This window comes from Canis lupus, chromosome 11 (genome assembly GCF_011100685.1).
Source record: "Canis lupus familiaris isolate Mischka breed German Shepherd chromosome 11, alternate assembly UU_Cfam_GSD_1.0, whole genome shotgun sequence".
Lineage (NCBI taxonomy): Eukaryota > Metazoa > Chordata > Mammalia > Carnivora > Canidae > Canis > Canis lupus.
Window position 1 is genome coordinate 13,720,322 of NC_049232.1, and position 22,073 is coordinate 13,742,394.

The window sequence follows — 22,073 nt, forward strand, 5'->3', positions numbered from 1 at the left end:
ATTTTAATTCCCTCTTTCACTGTCAAAGGGTCCTGGTTTGGATAATAAATTACAGGATTACTATAGTCACATGACATGGGCTGCATCTTGTTTGACAATGAAAGCATGTTAGTACCTCATGTGATGTCTGGATCATAATAAGGGTATGATCATTTTTTTTTAAAGGAAATGATGACAAGATTGAACACCTTGAATACTTTGGAATGTTAAAATGAAAAAAGAAAGATATCAAGATTTGCTAAATGAAGAAATAGAATTTGTTTCACAGAAGTTCACGGATAGAAGACAAAACCGTTAAAGTTCACCTCTCCGTAGACTTCCATTTTTTGGTTACTGAAAGAATCACAAGAAAGAAATAGTATTAGTTGATAAATAAGCAATAAGAGCTACAATTTACTCAGGGATGATTCCGTGGCAGACACTGAGCATTTCACATGCTGGCAAACATTTCTCGTGCCCATTCAGTAAGGATTCTCTAATTTTGTTCGGAGTGGAAATGTGACCAACCAAAAATCCCCTAATTTTCTAGCTTCCACTGCAGCAAGTGGTTGCCATGAGATGCAGTAATAGTCTCTGAGACATAGTAGGAACGTACGCAAAAGATTTTTGAAAAAGGAGTTGCTACCTCCTTCTCGTTCAACTAGCAGGAGTGACAGCAACTTCACAACAATAAACATGAAAAACATGTTAGTAGAAGCCCCAGTCCTGTGCTGCCAAATGCCACGCTTATCATGTTGTGAGAAATGAATACCTAACTGTCAGGCCACCATCACTTGAATTTCTGTTGCCAATCTAATTTCCAACTCATATATTATTTAATTCCTCTAATACCCCTGTGGAGTAGAACCATATGAAATTTTGACCTACAAAAACAGCAATTGCATTCATTCCTTCATTTTTCAAAATTCATTTAACAAATATTTATTGAATGCCTACTATGTGTTAAACACAAACACATGATAGTCAAACAGAAAAAAAGTGCCCCTTATTTTCAAATGTATTACCAAAATATTACTGTTTAGCACCCTCCCTCCCCCACACCCTGCTCAAATTCATAAAACTAAATTACTAAACTAGTGAACCACATGCAAAGGATAATTACTTGAGCATCAGTCAGACATGATAAGATGAAAATTATATAGAGAAATTTATTTAAACCAAAGAGATAATTTCCTTTTAACATCAATATGGGAGCACTTTGAAATTCAGTATCCTGTACAGTGGCTGTGACAAATTTCAGAAAATTGGAACTCTATGAAAATAGGGAAAATCGACAAGGACAATTCTTTGAATAGCCTGCAGTTTCAAAAGGAAATGATAGGATTCAGGATCTACTGGTGAGGGGCTCTCATTCCTTTACAAGGTCTCTTTAAGATGCTGGCCATTGACCTAGGACACCAGCTTCAAACTGAATTCACACCTAAGTGATTTTTGTTTGTTTTACTGCCAAGAATAACTAGACTTGGCAGAAAGCTCTGACACTCAAGTATTCGTTCCCAAACAATACCAAATACATCTCCTAAGGGCTGTGGTCAGACATTCTAATAAGGTTCTTATGGGGAAAAATAACAACCTTTGACTTAATATCTCAAAAACAACACATCACCAAAAAAAGAGTTTCTTTAGTTGGCTTTTAAAAACTTCTATAAAATTGAAGGAATTTGTCTTTATTAATTTTTTTAGTTTTCTTAAAAAAAAAAGATTTTATTTATCTATTTATGAGAGACAGGGAGAGGCAGAGACACAGGCAGAGGGAGAAGCAGGCTTCCCAAAGGGAGCCCGATGCGAGACTCCATCCCAAGACCCCAGGATCATGACCTGAGCCAAAAGCAAACACTCAACCCACTGAACCACCCAGGTGTCCCAATTTTCTAAGTTTTCTTGATACTGTTTCTTCTACAAAGTCTTGATTTGGGAACCCAATTATATTTTCCACAGATTTGCACAGAAAGAATAATCTAATGGTTCAGGAAATGAGACAATAATTTTGAGATTTAAGGACCATAACAATGAATTTGAAAAATGGAGAGAAAATTTCTTTGCTTTGCAAGATTTTCAGAGTGATTACGAGGATTACCTAATAAAGACCACATGTTATTTTGTCTTTGCAATTAGAGGGACAAAAAAAAAACAAAAAACAAAAACAAAAACAAAACAAAAACTATCAGTGAGAACACTGAAGTTTTCACTAAAAAAAAATGTAGTAACGTGAATAAAAATATCATGGTATATATTTATGGCTCATGTGTATTAGCTAATCTCAAGCACTATCACATGATAAGAGTCTATTGTAGACAGCATGGATGTTGAAATATCTCTTCCCCAGGACACACTGTTTATATAGGTGCTTTATGGTTTTGTTGAGGTTATTAGCTTATCAGAAGAGTACTGGGGCACCTCAGTGGATCAGAGGGTTAAGTATCCCACTCTTGGTTTTGAATCAGGTCATGATCTCAGGGTTATGGGATCAAGCCCTCCAAAGGGTTTTGTGCTCAGTCGGGACTCTGCTTGAGATCCTCTCCCTTCCCCACCCCCTCCTTCTGCTTCTCTTCTTGCTCACTTGTACTCTCATAAACAAACAAACAAACAAATAATTTTTTAAAAAAGTACTGATCTTTTCTGAGACGAGCTAAATAAAATGACTTGGGGTTCTGATCTGCCTGACACCATATTCTCCAAAGCAAAACTTGAGTCCCATATACAGAGACCTGAGGAACCCATGACCCTGTTCATGTTAGGCAGCATTACTGTTTTAAGGATGAAACCCCCAAAGGAATGAAGAGATAATAGCATCCACACATAATCGCATATTAAAGAAAATAATTTCCTGGGACGCCTGGGTGGCTCAGTGGTTGAGCGTCTGCCTTGGCTCAGGGCGTGATCCCAGATCCTGGGATCGAGTCCCACATCGGGCTCCCTGCATGGAGCCTGCTTCTCCCTTTGCCTGTGTCTCTGTCTCTCTCTCTATGTCTCTCATGAATAAATAAAATCTTTAAAAAAAAATAAAGTAATTTCCTTTAAAAAATTATTTCTTAAAAATTTTTTCTTAAAAATTTTTTTTAGAAAGTTAGTCACAAATAAAGCCTTCTAGATTTGATGATGAACCAGCTCCAGTTCACGGAAGAACCACATTGCAACCATCAAGCAAGCATTCCATTTAAAAGACGTCCTTGGGTTTTATTGCAAACTAAAAAAACCCAAAACTTTTAAAAACAAAAAATCTTGGCCCATTTTGGCAATGAAAATAAGGAAAAGTTATAATTAAATGAACTTAATTTTGAATTCTCAAAATCTTGAGTTTAAAATAGTGTATTTATTTCTAAGAGAAATTTATGTTGACTGTGGATAAGTTGGAACACACTGAAACATATGAAATAAGTAGAGTGTTTATAATCCAATAATCAGCAGTGTTATTAAGAGCTTTTGCTATGTATGCATGTATATTTTCTTTTCTTGTATTTTTATACTTAATACAAATCATGAATATATTTAACATAAAACTCATACTACTTTTTGTCTGATTTTCATCCTAACATCATACTTGGAGCAATTTTCCAAATCTCAATCATAATTTCCAAAAGCATAATTTTTTAAAAAAGATTTTATTTATTTATTCATGAGAGACAGAGACAGAGAGAGAGAGAGAGAGACAGAGACACAGGCAGAGGGAGAAGCAGGCCCCATGCAGGGAGCCTGATGTGGGACTCATCCCAGGACTCCAGGATCATGCCCTGGGCCGAAGGCAGGCTCTAAACCACAGAGCCACCCAGGGATCCCCCCAAAAACATAATTTTATTATTAAAAATATTTTATTTATTTATTCATGACAGACACAGAGAGAGAGAGAGGCAGAGACACAGACAGAGGGAGAAGCAGGCTCCATGCAGGGAGCCCGATGCGGGACTCAATCCCGAGTCTTCAGGATCACAGCCCGGGCCGAAGGCAACGCTAAACCACTGGGCCACCAGGGCTGCCCAAGCATAACTTTAATGTTGCAGAGTGTGGTGGACAGACTCTAACAATAGCCCACATTATTTTCATCTCTTGGTGCTCACACTCCATGTGCTCTCTGTGTGGGACCTGTGATTTGCTTCTAATCCACAAAATATAGTGAAATCGACAGGGTGTATGTATAAGGTTACTTGTACATGTGTGCTATTATACCCAGATAGCAATCTGGGTTCGTAGCACCCATCATTCCGGGTCTCTCTCCCTTGCTAGCTTTGAGGGAGTACTTGGCCATGCTGGGGGTCCCATGTGGCAAGGAACCACAGGTGGATACTCGTGGCTGAGGATGGAATTCCAGGTGACACCCAGCAAGAACTTGAGGCTCTCAGTAGTACAACCGGAATTTGGCCAATAGCCTGAGTGAGGTTGGAAGCAGATCCTTGCCCAGTCAAGCCTCAGATGACACTGCAGACCCTATGGACACCTTGAAAGTAGCCTTGTGATATCCCAAGTGAAAGACCCAGCCAAGCTATTCCAAGATTTCTGATTCACACAAACTGTGAGACACTATGAGTATGCCGTTTTAAGCCATTAACTTGGTAGTGATATTGCTACATAGAAATACACACAAAGTGTTTCACCTTATGAATACACTATGGTTTATGTGCCCAAACTCTTATTGCACACTTAGCTTATTTTATAATCTTAACATTTTTTTAAAAGATTTTATTTATTTATTTACGAGAGAGAGAAAGAGAGAGAGAGAGAGAGAGGAAGAAGCAAGCTCCATGCAGGGAGCCTGACATGGGACTCGATCCCGGGTCTCCAGGATCACACTCTGGACTGAAGGTGGCTCTAAACCGCTGGGCTACCGGGACTGCCCTAATCTTAACATTTTTATAAATAAGTCTGGAATGACTTCAACATGCAAATTTTTTATTAAAATAAGATCTGGGGTGCATTTATTTTACCTTTTTAAAGGTATACAGTACATTCCAATATGATCACTCAGACACATATTTCCTGGTTGCTGATGGGTATCCTCCAGGACTCACAAACTGATTTAAAAAATAACAAAAGCACTATGTACTGACTAAAGCCATAGGGCTGCCTAAGGATTATTAACGTGAATAACGGTTGGTGTGCCAGATGAAAGTTTGCTGAATGAACTGGGGATATCTGAGTACAAAATTATTTATGCTCCATAGGCTCCCTAGCAATTTATTATCCAAAGCAAACAGATGTATTTTGTAAAGCATTCCACATGAAACACACTTGAGATTCAGTTTAACAGGGAATAGGGATTTTTTTTCCTATGGTCCCAGAGGCTCTATTTGACCTACCTGACTATCATATTTCACAGGCTTATAATTTTCTCTTTACTGATCTGAAAAAGTTTTAAAACTTTGTGGGTATCCCATCCTACAAAATTGATTTCTAAGTGTAGAAAACCGATGTATAAAAAAGTATGACTCTGAACACCATGTATTTATGAATACTGGTAATGCAAATCACCAATAGTAAGTAATGTTTTTAAAATTTAGGTCAGAGAATTGTAGGTATCGACTGCAGTAACTAACCTAAATGAAGATCCCAATCAGCATTATTGTATTGGGAAAGGCTGGACTATTTAAAAGACCAGGATTTACCTTGTGGGGTAAGGCTTGGGCTTCTACCCAAGCCTCTTCAAGTATTTAAAATCAAAACTAAAAAAAAAAAAATCAAAATAGTTTATGCAAAGCCTTCAGGGGCTCCTGGGTAGCTCACAGCAGTTGAGCATTTGTCTTTGGCTGGGGGCATGATCCTGGGGTCCTGGGATCAAGTCCTGCATCAGCCTCCTTGTAGGGAGCCCGCTTCTCCCTCTGCCTATGTCTATGCCTATATCTCTGTGTATATAAATGTATACATTTATAAATACATTTTTAAAAATCTTAAAAAACAAAACATGTATAAATACATTTTTAAAAATCTTAAAAAACAAAACAAAAACAAAAAGACTTCAAGGGACAGATGGACAATTAATGGCTGGGGATAACAGGGTGAGGGCTCACGACGGTCACCAGAAGAATCCAGCCTCTATCTGTTGCAAGCATCTGTCACTCAGTGTGCAGAAGTGTGGAGAGTAATGATACACCTTTGGGTTTTTCAAGAGAAAGCTGGGAGATTTCCTATTTTGAACATGTTACAAATTAAACCAAATCTATCTGCTGGGTTCATCCTACAGGCTGCCAGTTTGTGACCTGTAGTCTTATTATTTACTTCTTAAATATGACAACTGCATGCCTACTTAGCAACCAGGGGAAAGAATGTAAATTAAGTGGAACTGGGAATTAATAGTAACTAATTTGCAAAAAGGGATTGCTAGTCAGGCATAAAATCAATAAATCAATATATGTACCTTTCCTAGGCCTCCTGTGCTTTCCATGGAACAGAACATCACCAAAGGAGTTTGCCCTGAAATTCACAATCACTTAAAATTTTTGGATTTGTGCTTGTGAAGACTTTCATCAAAGCATTTTTTGGTGGAATAAATGTTATAGGTAAATATGCAGAGAATTAATTATTCAAAAAGAAGAAATGAAAGCAACAAATCATATGGAAAAAAAAGGCTCTGCTCCTACTCTATCTAGTTGTCATGAATGTAGGCAAACAATTAGCAGACTTTCAGTTCTGCTTTCCAAACACACAGTGTTTGATCACTGAACTAGATACTGCTCTATTTGGCAAAGCTTGCTCCGCATCTTGAATTTCAAAAGCACTGAGGTAACCTCATGAGCCAACTTTCTTGAAAGAGTTCCCCCATGGTGGACATAAAAAATGCAAAGTGTTCTATGAAAATATGCTCCCAGAGCTCCACGGTACTACATCCAGCTCAACTGCAACTCTTCTGATAGAAGCAGGTCAGGCTGGAATGCTCTTTTAATTTTAGCAGAAATCTTGTTTTTTGTAACTCACTATGTCTACATCCTTGTAAATTCACAACTTAATTTTAACCCAAAATCAGACAATTTCTTATGCAGTTACCAATAAAGGACAGAGCATTCAGAGATTTTTTTTTTCTTGCCCTGAGTTAGATTGCTCCTGGACAGGTCAAACATCATCCACCTCAATGATGATTGCCTCCACTTACAGAAAAATGTACAGTGTTTTTGCAAGAATCTTGAGATTCACACAGACCAGGAAGACCATGACACATACAAGGACTCAAAGTGGAAAAACATACTGCTTTCCAAAGAAGAGTGGACAAAGGGGGGAGTCTGGAAGAATGTGCAGGTGGGCCTGTTGCATGGGTCAGAAGCTGAACAGTAGGAAAAGGCCGAGAGCAGGGCAGGAAACCAAACTGGTTAAAAGAAGCCCCAGTAAGAGGCAGCAGACTGGAGGACAGGAGCCTTCTGGACAACAGACGTGCAAAGTTAACAAAATGGATCCTAGAATGTCCTGCCTTCCTGCCAGCGTTTTATATGTCAAAGAGGAGGAGGTAATGGAAGCTTCCGTCTACAAAGTCATCTTTGAATTCAGATTTTAGGAAACACTAAGTTCCAAAACACATGCTGTTTTTTGGCTTTTTTTTTCTCCTAAGTGTCTAAGTCAGGATGCAAGCGACAGATACGGACAATTTTAAATCACCCATATCCCACAATCTGGTTATGTAACTATGCTTTTGGACATGCCTTTTATAGCATAATTCTTTATTGACATCACTGAATTCCCTGTGTTTCTGAGTACCTTCTTTTAGAGAAAATTACAGGAAGTTAATGAGTTTGAGTACAATTTCCAAGATTTACATTTAAACGATCACAAACCTATTTTTAAAAGTGGGGAGTAAAACCTGCGGTAAGCCTCGAATCCAATGGGTAAAATAAAGTCAAAATACTGAGATACAGGTGGTGTGTGTGTGTGTGTGTGTGTGTGTGTGTGTGTGTATAGTATTCCCAAGTAAAATTTACCCACCAGCCCCTCGTTGTCTGGGAAGGAATGCTTTCTGATGGACAAAAAGGTCTTAATCAACCCATCTATATCTGAGGGAAGAGAAATAAAGATGAGGCAGAGGGAGTGTAGTTGGATGTATGGACTACTTGAATAATCCAGTTATTTTATGTTGTCCAAATTACTTGGAAAATTGTCAACAAAGAATCGAACTTTTCTAAATCAGGCCCCAAATTAAGATTGCAAACTGAAGGCACACTAAAAATCAGAGTCTTAAGGACATTTAAGCCCTTATTTTTGACTAATTCTACTTTGAGAAAGAATCCAGGAAGAAAACAAAAATCTTAGTAAAAGATGCTCATGATAGTATTAAAAAAAAAAATCAGAGTGAAAATTATCTGATTTCCTAAGAACAGGAGGGGAAGATAATTCAATTAAATTTTACAGAATATTTAAGAGCATGTCAATTAAAGATGTTATTTGAAAATCAGGCAAGAGGCAGACCTTTTAGAAAGGATTCTTTTCATATGAGAGAAAATGGTATTTCTAGGTTTTCTCTAACAGACATATAAATATTTTTTCTAACAAAATAATCAATATTAAGAAAGAAAGATATTTAAAAAAAATACTCCCTCCGGGTTAAGAAAGTTGCCTGCCAAAAGTAAGCACTCTCTTTCTCCTCTTCCTCCTCCTTCTGTTCCAACATTAATGAATTTTGTATGTATGTTTCCAGTTGACATTTTGGAGATTCTGGCTCACTGTTGTCCATCATTTGACAATAATCCCATTGTGTTCTTAAGTTACAGATTTGGTTCCTTCATATGCCTTGTATTAGTGGTGGATTTCTTTAAAAAAAAAGATTTTATTTATTTATTCATGAGAGACACACAGAGAGAGGTAGAGACACAGGCAGAGGGAGAAGCAGGCTCCCTATGGGAAGCCTGATGTGGGACTCGATCCCAGGACCCTGGGATTCAGGCCCTGAGCTCAACCGCTGAGCCACCCAGGCGTCCCATTAGTCATGGATTTCAAAAGAGAATCACAACACAAGGCAACCTTGTGGATTCCCAAAGACAAGGGTCTGATACGTTTGCAGACATCAGCAGACTTCCCTGAACCCCTATCCAAGCGCCCCCAAATAGTCTGAGTTGCTCTCTTTTTCCCTGAATTTTGCATTCCAGCATCTTTTTTGTTACCTGCCTAGATGTGATTAAACCTCTGATTTTCTGTGAATTAAAAAAAAATTACTTGGCGGGCAGCCCTGGTGGCTCAGCGGTAGAGCCACCTGCAGCCCAGGGTGTGATCCTGGAGACCCTGGATCGAGTCCCACGTCGGGCTCCCTGCATGGAGCCTGCTTCTCCCTCTGCCTATGTCTCTACTTCTCTCTCTTCTCTCTGTGTATTCTCATGAATAAATAAATAAAATCTTTAAAACAAATTACTTGACAAGATTTTTACTAACTGCTTGTTTACTCCGTAGTCACAAAACTCTGAATTTATAAATCTTAAATTTCCAAATATTTTAGCTTCATTTTTTAATAGCATTTGATTAAATCCAGTAAGTTCCTTTCCCCTCTTTTTTTTTTTCCTATCAAACTCAGCTTTGTCTAGCACCTCTATCTTTTTGATCAGCTATGGGAACCTTTTTCTCAATTTATAGAAAAATTAATAGTTCTCCTTTCTTTGTAATTTCTGTCATTTCATGTTTCCTTCCTTTCTTTTAGTCCTCCTTCCTATCTTTTGATCAGTTTATTCCTTTCTTGTCTCTTTTCCAGAAGCCTTTATGAACTCTGATGCGTTGCTTTGTACCACATCATTCTTTCCTTTACAAAGCAATGTTTAAAAAAATCATCCAAAATAGGACCAAAATGCCAGGACAAAAAATATATATATATGTTCGCTTTTCTTTAAACAGAACTTCAGTGACTCCCACGATCAAGGACATTTTTCAACAAATATTCTACACTTTTTCTTCCACTTACACGTCACTAACCCCATCAGAGAAGTGGTTTCTTTTTTTTTAATAATAAATTTATTTTTTATTGGTGTTCAATTTACCAACATACAGAATAACACCCAGTGCTCATCCTGTCAAGTGCCCCCCTCAGTGCCCGTCACCCAGTCACCCCCACACCCCGCCCTCCTCCCCTTCCACCACCCCTAGTTCGTTTCCCAGAGTTAGGAGTCTTTATGTTCTGTCTCCCTTTCCGATATTCCCACACATTTCTTCTCCCTTCCCTTATATTCCCTTTCACTATTATTTATATTCCCCAAATGAATGAGAACATACACTGTTTGTCCTTCTCCGATTGACTTACTTCACTCAGCATAATACCCTCCAGTTCCATCCACGTCGAAGCAAATGGTGGGTATTTGTCGTTTCTGACGGCTGAGTAACATTCCATTGTATACATAAACCACATCTTCTTTATCCACTCATCTTTCAATGGACACCGCGGCTCCTTCCACAGTTTGGCTATTGTGGACATTGCTGCTAGAAACATCAGGGTGCAGGTGTCCCGGCGTTTCATGCATCTGTATCTTTGGGGTAAATCCCCAACAGTGCAATTGCTGGGTCGTAGGGCAGGTCTATTTTTAACTCTGAGGAACCTCCACAGTTTTCCAGAGTGGCTGCACCAGTTCACATTCCCACCAACAGTGTAAGAGGGTTCCCTTTAGAGAAGTGGTTTCTATTAACCATGCAGAGATAGTGACCACCTCTGTGGCCTTTCCATTAAGACATGTGTCTTAATGGAAAGCCAGAGTTTAAACAGAGTAGAGGAAAACATACCTATGGCCTAAGATAAAAACAAGGCAGTTGAATAGCAGTGTTAGGTAACTTGAAAGGCATGGTGGAAACCATTTCTAAAGTCTTGTAAACTTCATGGTAAGTTGCTTTATACTGATAATTGAGAAAACCTAATGAGAAAGCCATCACAGCTGTAGTGCTCTGTCTTTCACATGTTTTGGGGGGTCCTTAGTTGCAGTTGAATATAATAAAGAACGTACCAATTTTAGGTACATATATAACTATGCCTGAGGACTGTATCTAGGTATCCTCTAAAAATAGCACTAGTGAGTAGGGCTAAAATTTATGGGAGTCAGAGAGGCACTTTAAAGTCTTTTTTGGGGGACACCTGGGTTGAGTGTCTCCCTTTGACTCAGGGTGTAATCCTGGGGTCCTGGGATCAAGTCCTACATCTGGCTCACTGTGGAGAGCCTGCTTCTCCCTCTGCCTATGTCTCTGCCTCTCTCTGTGTGTCTCTCATGATTAAATAAATAACATTTAAAAAAAAAAAAAGTATTAGCCAAGGTCTACTCTTAAGTATAACATGAGTGGTTAAAAAGATGAGCTTTGGACTCAGAAGGTCATGGGATGAAATTCTGTTAGGAGCCAGCTCACCCTCATCCAGCAGAGCCTCAGATTCTTCACTCAAAACAATAAGGATAGTTCTACTAACTTCGGATAGCTGATATAAATATAGATTGTAATAATTTACAAAAACAGCCCTTAGGAAGCACACCATGAATATTGTCACTGCTGGTATAAAGAAAACATTTCTCTGCCTTTCCACCTGGATGGCCGCTGTGATCATGGTAAAATTCAATTATTGCCAAAGCACCAATCTCTCTGCTTTGTTCCAATGAAAGGTGTCCAGGCCAAGTTGGTGCAAGTTCATAATGCTGCCCTGTAAGAGCATGGGTCAACAAAAAGTACTGCTGAGAGATTTAGAAAAAAATAAAATATTGCAAGTGCTTGCTAGCCGACTAACACTTTGAGATCGTAATTTGAACTAATCATTGTTTACTAATGATTCAAGATGTACACGACACAGTAAATATGACTTGTCTAGCAGCTACACAGTTCTTTCCTTGAAACCTTTTTCTTCCTTTTCCCCTCATTTGATTTATTCTCGGTTTTCATTTAGTTGCATGTATAAGGAAGTCTGCCAAGGTTGGGAGGACTGAAATGTGATCTACTTTTAAATATTTCTTCATAAAACTCCAGTGTTTTTCCAAGTCAGTATTTCAGTGCACTTGCGCCCCTACCCTCTGAAGGCTGATGCCAGCAGCTCAGGAAGCAAGAGTAGTCCTTGACTACCTAACCAGGCTGTTGGCACAGCAGAGAAAAACATTTGATTATGCAAATACCCTCAAGTCTCAAAAACTGGCAAAAAAAAAAAAAGGGGGGGGGGGACAAAGAATGATTTGACAAAGTATTCAGAAATACTTTGGCAAAGAATTTCTGTATCTATAGTAAAACTCTTCCCATGAGTCAACTGTCTTTTGCCACCTCATCTTGTTCCCTATCTTCTCAAGGTGACTTCTTCCTTCTTTTCCTTTAGATGTGGCTGTTAAAAGTGGATACTTGTTTTGTTTCCCATTAACAGTAACACCTCTGGGTCTCTGTCAATCTTAGGGTCTAAGGTTTTCACTGGGTGCTTGCCCTGCCAACAGTTGATTTTCAGGATTACTCTTAGCTCCCATCTTTTCCCATTCCGATGTGCTCAAAATAATACTGTCAAAGGAATAATTTTTTTATTTTCAGAATCTCTAGTTCCAGCAAGTCTACTATCACCCCACCACCATCAACAAACACACACAAACACACACCCTTCATTTCTCCTTGAGGCAAAATGAGATTAAGTCACAAGCACAGATGCCACTTGACAAGCCCAAAAATGTTACTGGAAGTGAAATATAGAGAAAAATGCCAAAAAAAAAAAAAAAAAAAAGTTGCAGAGGAGAGGAAGGGAGAAACTTTGGGCACAGATCTAAAAGAACGAAAGACAGAGCTGAGAGCAGTGGGCGTTGTGTTTAAGTCTACCCCAGGAGCCAATCTGTTCCATTAATTGCTTTTAATTCTTTTGCTCAAGATAAGCTGATTACAGAACCTTTCAGAAATCCCATTATGGTTCTTTTTTTTTCTTGCTCTGAACTCTCTTCCTTTCAATTTCAACTAAAAATTATCCTCTACTGTCACTTCAATTTGCCAAAATTTCACTTCCAATCAGTTCTATTCATTCTCTTTAGGACAGGTTGATTACACACAAATGATATACCAAGACGATGTTGGCCATCTTTAGATAAGACTCTCTAAGACAAATCCCCTAATAGCTTATCATTTAAAAAATGCATCTAAGATATATATATATTTTAAATCCATTCCTGTCCTAACACAGTGTGCCCTAATGTTTGAGAATATTTAGTTAGGGGCTTATGTAGACCAATCAGAGCTGATTTGACTGGAAAGAGTCTGAACTTCAAAGGCCAGACCTTTGAAAGACAGAAAGACATTCAGTGAGTAAGGAAGACAAAGATATGGGAGTGTAAACGTTGAGAGGTACAGTTCAGAGTTCCCTCGTGCTTATACTATCAGAAGTATACCAACAACTGAAATAGCCATTCATTTAATTCTTACTACACTCCTTAGGCTGTATAAACACACATCAAATTCTGATAACCACCCTGTGAGTTAAGCACTACAATCATCATGAAGAAGACATGTGCTTTTACTTTCTAGCATCTATTCCCCCTTTGTGAACATGCACGATCTGAAATTTCACGGGTCTCCACGCATCTCCTATGCTCAGTCCATCTGTTTGGATAAGGCTCTATGCTCAGCTCCAGGAAATAGACATCACAGCCAAGCCCTGCTATGCTAAACAATTCATGCCACAGGACACAGAAAGTGGCTGGGGACAGGCATGACTTGGGAGAGCAGAAGTGTGCTCTTTAAATGATCTTTATCGTTAAGGGCTGTATATCGAAGCTGCCAGTAATGGCTTGCCTCCAGAGCAGGAGAACTATACGAGAAGGAAACTAACACAGAGCAAAGGGAGCTGAGATCTAAGAGAGAAGAACCAGATCCTAAGTGAGTCACCATGACACATGTGGGCTGGATCAAACTAAATCCTGAATTCATGCTGACTTAAATCTGTAGTCACCTGACCCAATCCATTCTCCCTTTCTTATGTTTGAGTAGACTGGGTTTGCTGCAACTTGCAAAAGAAGGGACCTTAATTGAAATGCATGATTTTATAAGTTAGAAAACTAAGGCTCCAGATAATTTTACACTTGCTCAAGGACATACAGTAAGTGGCAGATCTGGATTTTTGAATCCAAGTCTCTCTCTCAGTCAACATACCATATTCTTCCAATTCAACATGAAATGTGAAGGCAATAGTCTTTTTATGAAAGATGTGATGGTGACTTTTATGTGTTAATTTCAATAGGTTAGGCTACAGGCCTATGGTACTAGTCTGGTTGCTGATGTAAAGGTATCTCATGGATATGATTAACATTTACAATCAGGTGACTTGGAGTAAAGTAAATAATCCTGCATTAATGTGTATGGTGGGCCTCATCTAATCAGTGGAAGGCCTTCAAAAGCAAAAACTGAGGTTTCCTGGAGAAGGGACTTTGTCCCAAGACTATTACATGGAAATCCTGCCTGGGTTTTCAACTTGCTGGTTTGCTCTATGGATTTTGGACTTGTCAGCCCCTATAATCATATGAGTAATTTGCATTAAATCTCTCTCTCCAGAGAGAAAGATATATAGAGACATATCCTGCATATCTATATATATTCTATTTATCTCTGCATATATATTTTTTTCACTATATCTATATATCTGTCTTTATACTGTTTATCTGGAGAACCCTCACTGATACAAAAGTAACCCAAGGCCACCCAGAGTACCTGGGAAAGGACCAAAGTTCATTTCTTTCTTCCCTTCAACAGATCATTTTCTTGGTGACTTTCTAGAATAAGACAAGAAGGACAAAGCTCCATGACCAGGGTCATAAAAATACTTTTTCTGTCAGGTGCCTCCTGAGAAATTTTGCTTGCTTCCTTTTTTCCCCCAAAGTGAAAAGAATGTGTGGATATTTACAAGTAATTCATGTCAAACTATTCCTGTGATACACTTTCCTAAATGCAGATCGACTGTGACAAATAAAAGGTCGCTAAGAAGCACTGGTTTGCATAGGTATTAGAGGCTTTTCACATTCTTCCAAATTGCTGGATGGCAGTTAAGTGTAAGGATGGAGTCTCCGAGGAAAACGGACTGGTTCCACCTTGATTCACACTTGATTTCTCATATCATTCTTCCCGGTATTCATAACATCCACTCCAAAGATGCAGCAATGTTCAATATAACGTAGAGGGGAACTGAACGATCAGCTCGGCTCCACTGCAACTGTGCTGACGTTTGCTAAAATTGCCCAAACCCGATGGGATAAATAATTCAGTTTCCCTGAAGGATGTGAGGGAAGGCTCTCACGGGCTGATAGAGAAGAATGCTGCTCTCCTCATCTGCTTTCAAAGGAGGCAAAGGATTGTCAACTCTAGCCTACTTCTCAAATAAACCATGAAATTCACAACCCCAAATTGAGATTCTCGTTTTCAGGCATGGCCATCCTTAATTTCTGTTCCACCAGCACGAGAGGCAGAGAGACAAGTTGGATGATTTGCAGCTCCAACGATAAAAAGAAGTTTCAGAGAAACAATAGGAAAAAAAGAAGGTTTGGTAGGTTTCGAAAATTCTTTTTCTTTTAATACACTATAAAATGTGAAGCAGAAGCACAATGACTTAATGAGTTTCTGTCTCTGTACTGTGACAAATCTACAATTTGGCCATTGTAAAAGTAATGATATGTTTCATTAATTTCATATGTTCTTTTAATAGAGTATTTGGAGGGAAGGCATTTTTGCTTTAGAAATTAGAGCAAAGAAAAGCTGATAAAAGCTTCAAGTTGGTGTTCACTACTTCCTGGAATACATTAATAATGTTCAACTGCCTTTTCAAACACAAAGACAAATCTCAAAGCGATGCTTTGTCTTTCCCGTCATGACGCTAATAGCAGAAGACTAGAAATCCTTACCTAGTCTCCCCTCCTCCCCGAAGGATGCCCCCTACTCCTGCTTGCACATACACACACGTGCGTGTGCACACACACACACACACACGTTTGGATTTGGAAATTAAGGCTACAACCCCCACACATGTATTTGAATGCTTCTGGGCCATGTCCTCTGAGCTATTTCCAAATCTACTACGAGGATCACTCTTCACAAACAAGTCACCTAAGTCCCATGGTCTCACCTCACCCTTTCACAAATATCCTTGTGTTGGGTTTTCATAGGTTGGGATCCTCCTAGGCAAGGGTTTGAGTACCAGAACTTTATTTGTGAGGGGGGGTCCCTGAAATAAGGAGGGGGAGTAAGACAGGGAAGGCAGAGAAGTCATTCAAAGGTAGATAAGAAAGCAAGTTTGTGTCATGGGCAATGAGGATGCACTCCCACTGGGGTCTGTTGGGAGCCCGTGGCAAGCGTATCTTGGTTGTCCACAATTGGGGCACTTACCCTCCAACTCCCATGAGCCAGAGGCCAAAAGCTGTCCCCTGGGATTTCATTCACTGTATCATTTGTGGATCAAGGAAAGCTGTCAGGAGGACAGACGGGAGGGCTTGCAGCAGAACCCCATCAGCAGGTGTAGGAGTGTGAGCGCTGACAAGATAGGAGTAGAACACATGTGGCTATTAATGGTGACATAGGACATGTCTGTCCCCCACATCTTTCACTCAACAAGCTCCTTTTACCTCAATTATCCAAATGCTACTCTCCATGAGCCATACTATAGATTGGTCACTGAATCACCTTTATCTGCCACATTTCCTCTTGACCTTCAGAAGATTGACCTTGGTGGGTTTGTTGTTGTTGTTGTTGTTGTTTCCTGACTCTGTCTTTAGCAAACATCTTGGGCTTATTCTGTAACCCCTTTAACAAAGAACACTAGACCCTACAAACCCACTGTAAATTTTGGATGGGATCAATGTATTTATCCCCTTAGGAATGTTATTTCTCTCAGTGAGATTTCTATCCCAATCCCATGAATAGAAAAATGAAGCAGGCTGGGGGGTGTGGTAGAGGAATAAGGGGAATTTTACATCCTAGAGAAAATATGTGTCTAGAAAAAATTAGCAGGAGTAGCGTAAATCTCAAAGTTGGTTGTAGGTTTCTGAAGGAGGAAAGGTGGACTTTCCTTGCCAGCAGCTGTTTTTCTTAGAAATACCCTTACCCCAGGTCTGGAGAACTAAGGGCTGTCCTGGCAGCCCCTCTCAGGGGTGACCATCCTGGTCAAGGATACTGTTGGCATCCTGGGGTTACTGCAGAGACATTTTCAATCGATGCTGCTCTTGGCCAGGTGTTAAGAGACTCACTCACTGCCTGGTCTCCGTCTATTTGCATTTTTAAAAAATATTTTATTTATTTATTTATGAGGGACACACAGAGAGAGGCAGAGACACAGGCAGAGGGAGAAGCAGGCTCCCTGTGGGGAGACTGATGCAGGACTCGATCCCAGGACCCTGGGATCACGCCCTGAGCCAAAGGCAGACACTCCACCGCTGAGCCACCCAGACATCCCCCATCTATTTACTTTTATAAAATCAGAAGCCCTGCCCAGATAAAGCAGTAATTAATACCATATTGATAATCACATCCTATTTCTCATTATCCTCTCACCTGAATGCTTCCTGAGAGCAGGGCTGGTGAGGAGGAAGGGGATACAGGGAGACTAAGGTGAGGCGTGAGAGAGTGCCCACAGTGGCTGCAAATGCAGATACCACTCAAAACAAAAGCAAAGAAATTCATTTGCAAACTCGGTTTGGCCAGTGAGCTGTGACTGTCCCCAGCGCAGTTGTGCTCTGCAGGCCTGAGCCTCTTCACCGATTCTTCAGGTTCACCCATCAGCTTCTACCTTCACGCGGGTCTAACAGACGAGCAGGTGTCTCCCTCCAAGGACTTGCATACCTAGGTCTGGTTCCCTTATGTTTAAAGTGATGAGGTTTCCCACTTGAAGCCCTAGTATTCTTGGACCTGGCGGGTTGGCGGGTGGCACCCCAGGACCCCAAAGCACCCTTCCAGAGAGGTGCTTTTCTCACTAGGTTTGAACTACTTAAGGCAACCATTTGCTCCTTGAAGACACAGGCACACCCACCTAAATGGAGACCAGGCAGGTATGTGTGTGTGCGTGCGTGCGTGTGTGTGTGTACACACGTGTGCCTTATGCATTAGCACATGCACATTGGTGAGAGCTGACGGGGAGCATAATAATTCCCCAGCATGCCACAAATAAGAGAACAGCTGCTTGTTTCAGATATTAAAAGAACGTAAATTGGGTTGAGTTTGCTTTTGGCACGAGAACAAGGAATGCATAAGTTTCCCACTTGCACTTAATTTATTTTTAGGTTTATTCACCACCATTTGTCAGGTTCCTTGAGCTTGACCTGAAACTAACCTCTAGATAAACGTGAAGGCAAACAGAGCCCTGAAACTCTATCTGTACGTTCTTTTGTCTTGGGAACTGTAAATCGGGGCATTAGGTGAATAACACAGCTTGGCTTTGTGTCATGAAAAGTAATTCGGGGCTGCAGTAAGGGCAGGATTTATGAAGCTGTCTGGCCAAGCTTGGGCAGGATGCCAGCTTACACCTGCTCTGCAGACATGGCTGTGTGTCCTTGGACACAAGGCTGAAGCAGCCAAATTTCCTCTGACTGCAGAGCCAACAGCAGGTAAGGGAGGAGGCTGGGGGCCCCCATCAGCCTTTAGGAAACAAATCGGTCACAAACTTCCCTTTCCTCATTCTCGAGCGGGAGTCCCTTAATTAAAAAAATAAAATAAAAATCCAGCTCTACTTTCTAACCACCGTAACTCAGTAATCTAGTGCGGTTGGCAAGAAAACAAAAGCAAAGGAGTTTGTAAAGTTTTAGAGCTTTTAAAGAAATAAAAGACTGAGTCCTACGTCAGGTTGCTAGATGGCTTATGCCCCAAAGAGGGCAGTGAAAGGGGGAGGAGGGCTGTAATTAATTAGGCAGAGACGACACCTGTAAACTGAGACGGTCTGGAGCAAACGGGACAGTGACCCGAGTCATGCACATTGACACTGCCAGACAATGAACCCCCTAAATGACTGTCGTGTTACAAGGATGCTTTTCTAAGAAGTTGACAGAAATTATATTGTCTCTTTGATGGAGCTGGGCTACCTCCACCAAGCAGATGGCCAAACTGTCACAATGCCAGAGCACACTGCAGAACATCCGTGGCAAAATCGCCGTGCTCCCTTTCACTGGATCGCTCCCCCTTCTCAGAAAAGTGCAAAAAGCTCAGCAAAATCTCTGCGTTTCTGGACAAGGAATGGCCAGCAGGTAACATACCAGGCTTAGTTGGTATCTGATTAATTAGGATTAAAAGCACGAGGTGGAATGTACATGAGGAATAGCTCCTTTCTTTGTGATCTCAACCCAATGAAATTTCACACGAAAACTCACTTCTCTAGCAAAGCCACCTCTTAGCATTTTCCACTTTCTTCCCACTTTCCCATACTCATAGGTTCATTAGTGCACCCGCTTCCAACGGATTCCATAGCAAATCACCAAAAAATGGGGTCTTCAAACGATAGCAACTTATAGTCCCTTAGTATTGGAGGCCACAAGTCCAAAATCCAGGGGGGGTGGGGGTTTAGGGTCATGCTTCCTCCAGAAGCTGTGGGGGAGAATCCTTCCCTGCCTCTCCCAATTCCTGGTGGCTCTTGGCACTGCTTGTGGCGGCATCTCTCCAATCTCCGCCTGTCCTCATACAGCCCTCTCCCCAGGTCTCTGCATCTTCTCATCTCTTATAAGGACACCAGTCCTTGGGTTTAGAGCCCAATGAAATCCAGCATGATTTCATCTTGAAACTCTTCATGTTAGTTCTACCAAGACCTCGTTTCCATTTAAGGTCACATTCTGAGGTTCCAAAAGAGGCATGAATTTGGGAGGGGTCACCGTTCAACCCCCTACAATGAGTAAACATGTCTATTCCTAAAGAGTAGTCCTTCAGCTCCTGCTGTCTCCTATACCCCACAAATCCAGGTGGCTGACTACATGCATTCTACCAACACCATCACTTCCACCCCGTTTATTTTCTGCAACACTTATGGATATCTGCCTCTAATGCCTTTGCTTCCAGATAGTTCGCGTAGGCTCTGAGGATGCCCAGGGATGACTTTCCCTTTCCATCTGTCCTCCACCATCCAACTCACTAAACTACAGAGAATTGCCTCATTACTAATTTTCCAGGCTATCTTCTAAGACTCTAGATTTTAGGACTTCTATGCACACAAAAGAACTGAGCAAAGGAGTATATGCTGGACACCTCAGGAGTTGGACCAGGAGATAAAAGACCAGAAGAGGCCATCCGAAGAAAGTATGGAACCTGAACTCCACCTTACGAGGAGCTCAAGAGATGTTTGGAGGAGGTGGATAAAGGGCAAGGACATTTAAGGCAAAAGCTTTAAATCTCTCTTTTACTCTACAGCTCTAATGGGGACCAGAAAGTTCTCTTTTTTTCTGAGAAATTGGTGAGAGCCAGGAACCTGACTCAAGCAGGTTGTGCACAAACAGATTGATTTATCAGTTCCAATAATGGGAAAATCCCATTAAGTCAGGAATGACTTAATGTTTCTTCAAGAATGCTATCCAAAATATCTTTCTCCTCCCCTTGGCTTGGGCTTCCTCTATCCTGATTTGATTCTCTGAGAAACGGCCACCAGCAGGGCCAGGCTGGTAACACATCAGGTCAGTAAATCCAGCAGATTGTGCACGTCTCTTCTGCAGGCGTTCCAGTAGATGGGAGATGGCTGTGACTGTCATACAGCCACTCCTGAAAAATCATCCTGGCAAGAGGCTACTGTATTCCTGCCCTTGTCTGAGTCATCTGCCCAACTTGGTGACGTGGGGTGGGCCGCACCTGCACTGTAACCATGTGGATTAAGAGAAAAGGAGCCATTCCTCATGGGGAAGCTGTGGTGGTGTTATTGGGGAAGGAAGAGTAAATGCGAGCAAGCAAAAACCAGAGCTGTCCACTCAACCTACTCTGACAACATTTACAGACACTTCAGACACAATGAGAACTTCCAGCTGGATGCTAGAGCTGTTCCTGCTCCCAGATATTTCACAACAATACAAGATGATCATTTTGGCACCAGAGATACTTGAATGTATTTTTACCCACAGTGCCTTAGCCTCTATTTTCAGGCAACTACATAAAGTTTATTAGTCTGCTTAGTCTGCTAGGGTTCTCATGACTAAATATAAGACTGGGTAGCTTACGTGATAGAAATTTGTTTTCACAGTTCTGGAGGCTAGAACACAAGATCAAGGTGTTGGCTGGGTTAGGTTCTCCTGAGGCTTCTCTCCTTGGCTTACACAGGGCTGCCTCCTCTCTCTGTGCCCACATGGATTATTCTATGTGTGTATGTCCCTGGCATCTCTCTCTCTCTCTCTCTCTTTTTTTTTTTTTTTTTTAGGAAGATACCAGTTCTATTTGAATAGGGTCCCACCCTCATGACCTCATTTGACCATCATATCACCTTAAAAGTCCTATCTCTAAATACAATCATACTGGCAGTTTGGGTATCAGCAATGCTGGGTGGCGAAGAGGGGGGGAGTGTTGGGTGACACAACTCCATCTGTAACAAAAGACCAGACTTATTTTCACTCCTTTACCTTTTGCCTCTAAGAGTAAGATGTGGAACAATACATTTTGATGTTGATTAACTGTGGCATGTCAGGCTGTGTCAAATATTTTTTCAAGTGCAAGAACTAAAATGTTTTCTAGTTTCTTATTCATGATATCTCAGGGGTCACATTTTGACCCCAAGCACAGTCAGAATCCTATTAGTCTTCCCCTATCAATTAACCCTACAATTTTTTTCCATTTAATTGCCAGATGTTTTTCCTTAGGTCAGCAGGCCAAAGCTAGACGGCTGCACAAAAAGAACTTTCAGACATGAAACACACACGCACGTACACACATAATACACAGGTACACACAAATATTTCATGGCACGCTATATGGTTATATCCCAAACATACAGTGATGTTACAGCAAAGCACAATTTATGCATATGATCTCAAAGGATGGCGGTGCTTTACTATTTAGCATTCCTTTTCCCCCTAAGCAATGTCTGCATACAGAAAAGACCAGCAAAAACACGTGATACCTGTTAAGTGTAACATGAAACATGACACTTAAAAGCAAATTGGTGACTAATTGCTGAGGCTGTTTGTTCACTCCCATTTAAACCTAAGTATCTGCCTGTAGCAAAGATGTAGAAACCCAAATCCAGAAAACAAAAGCAAAATTGGACTCTA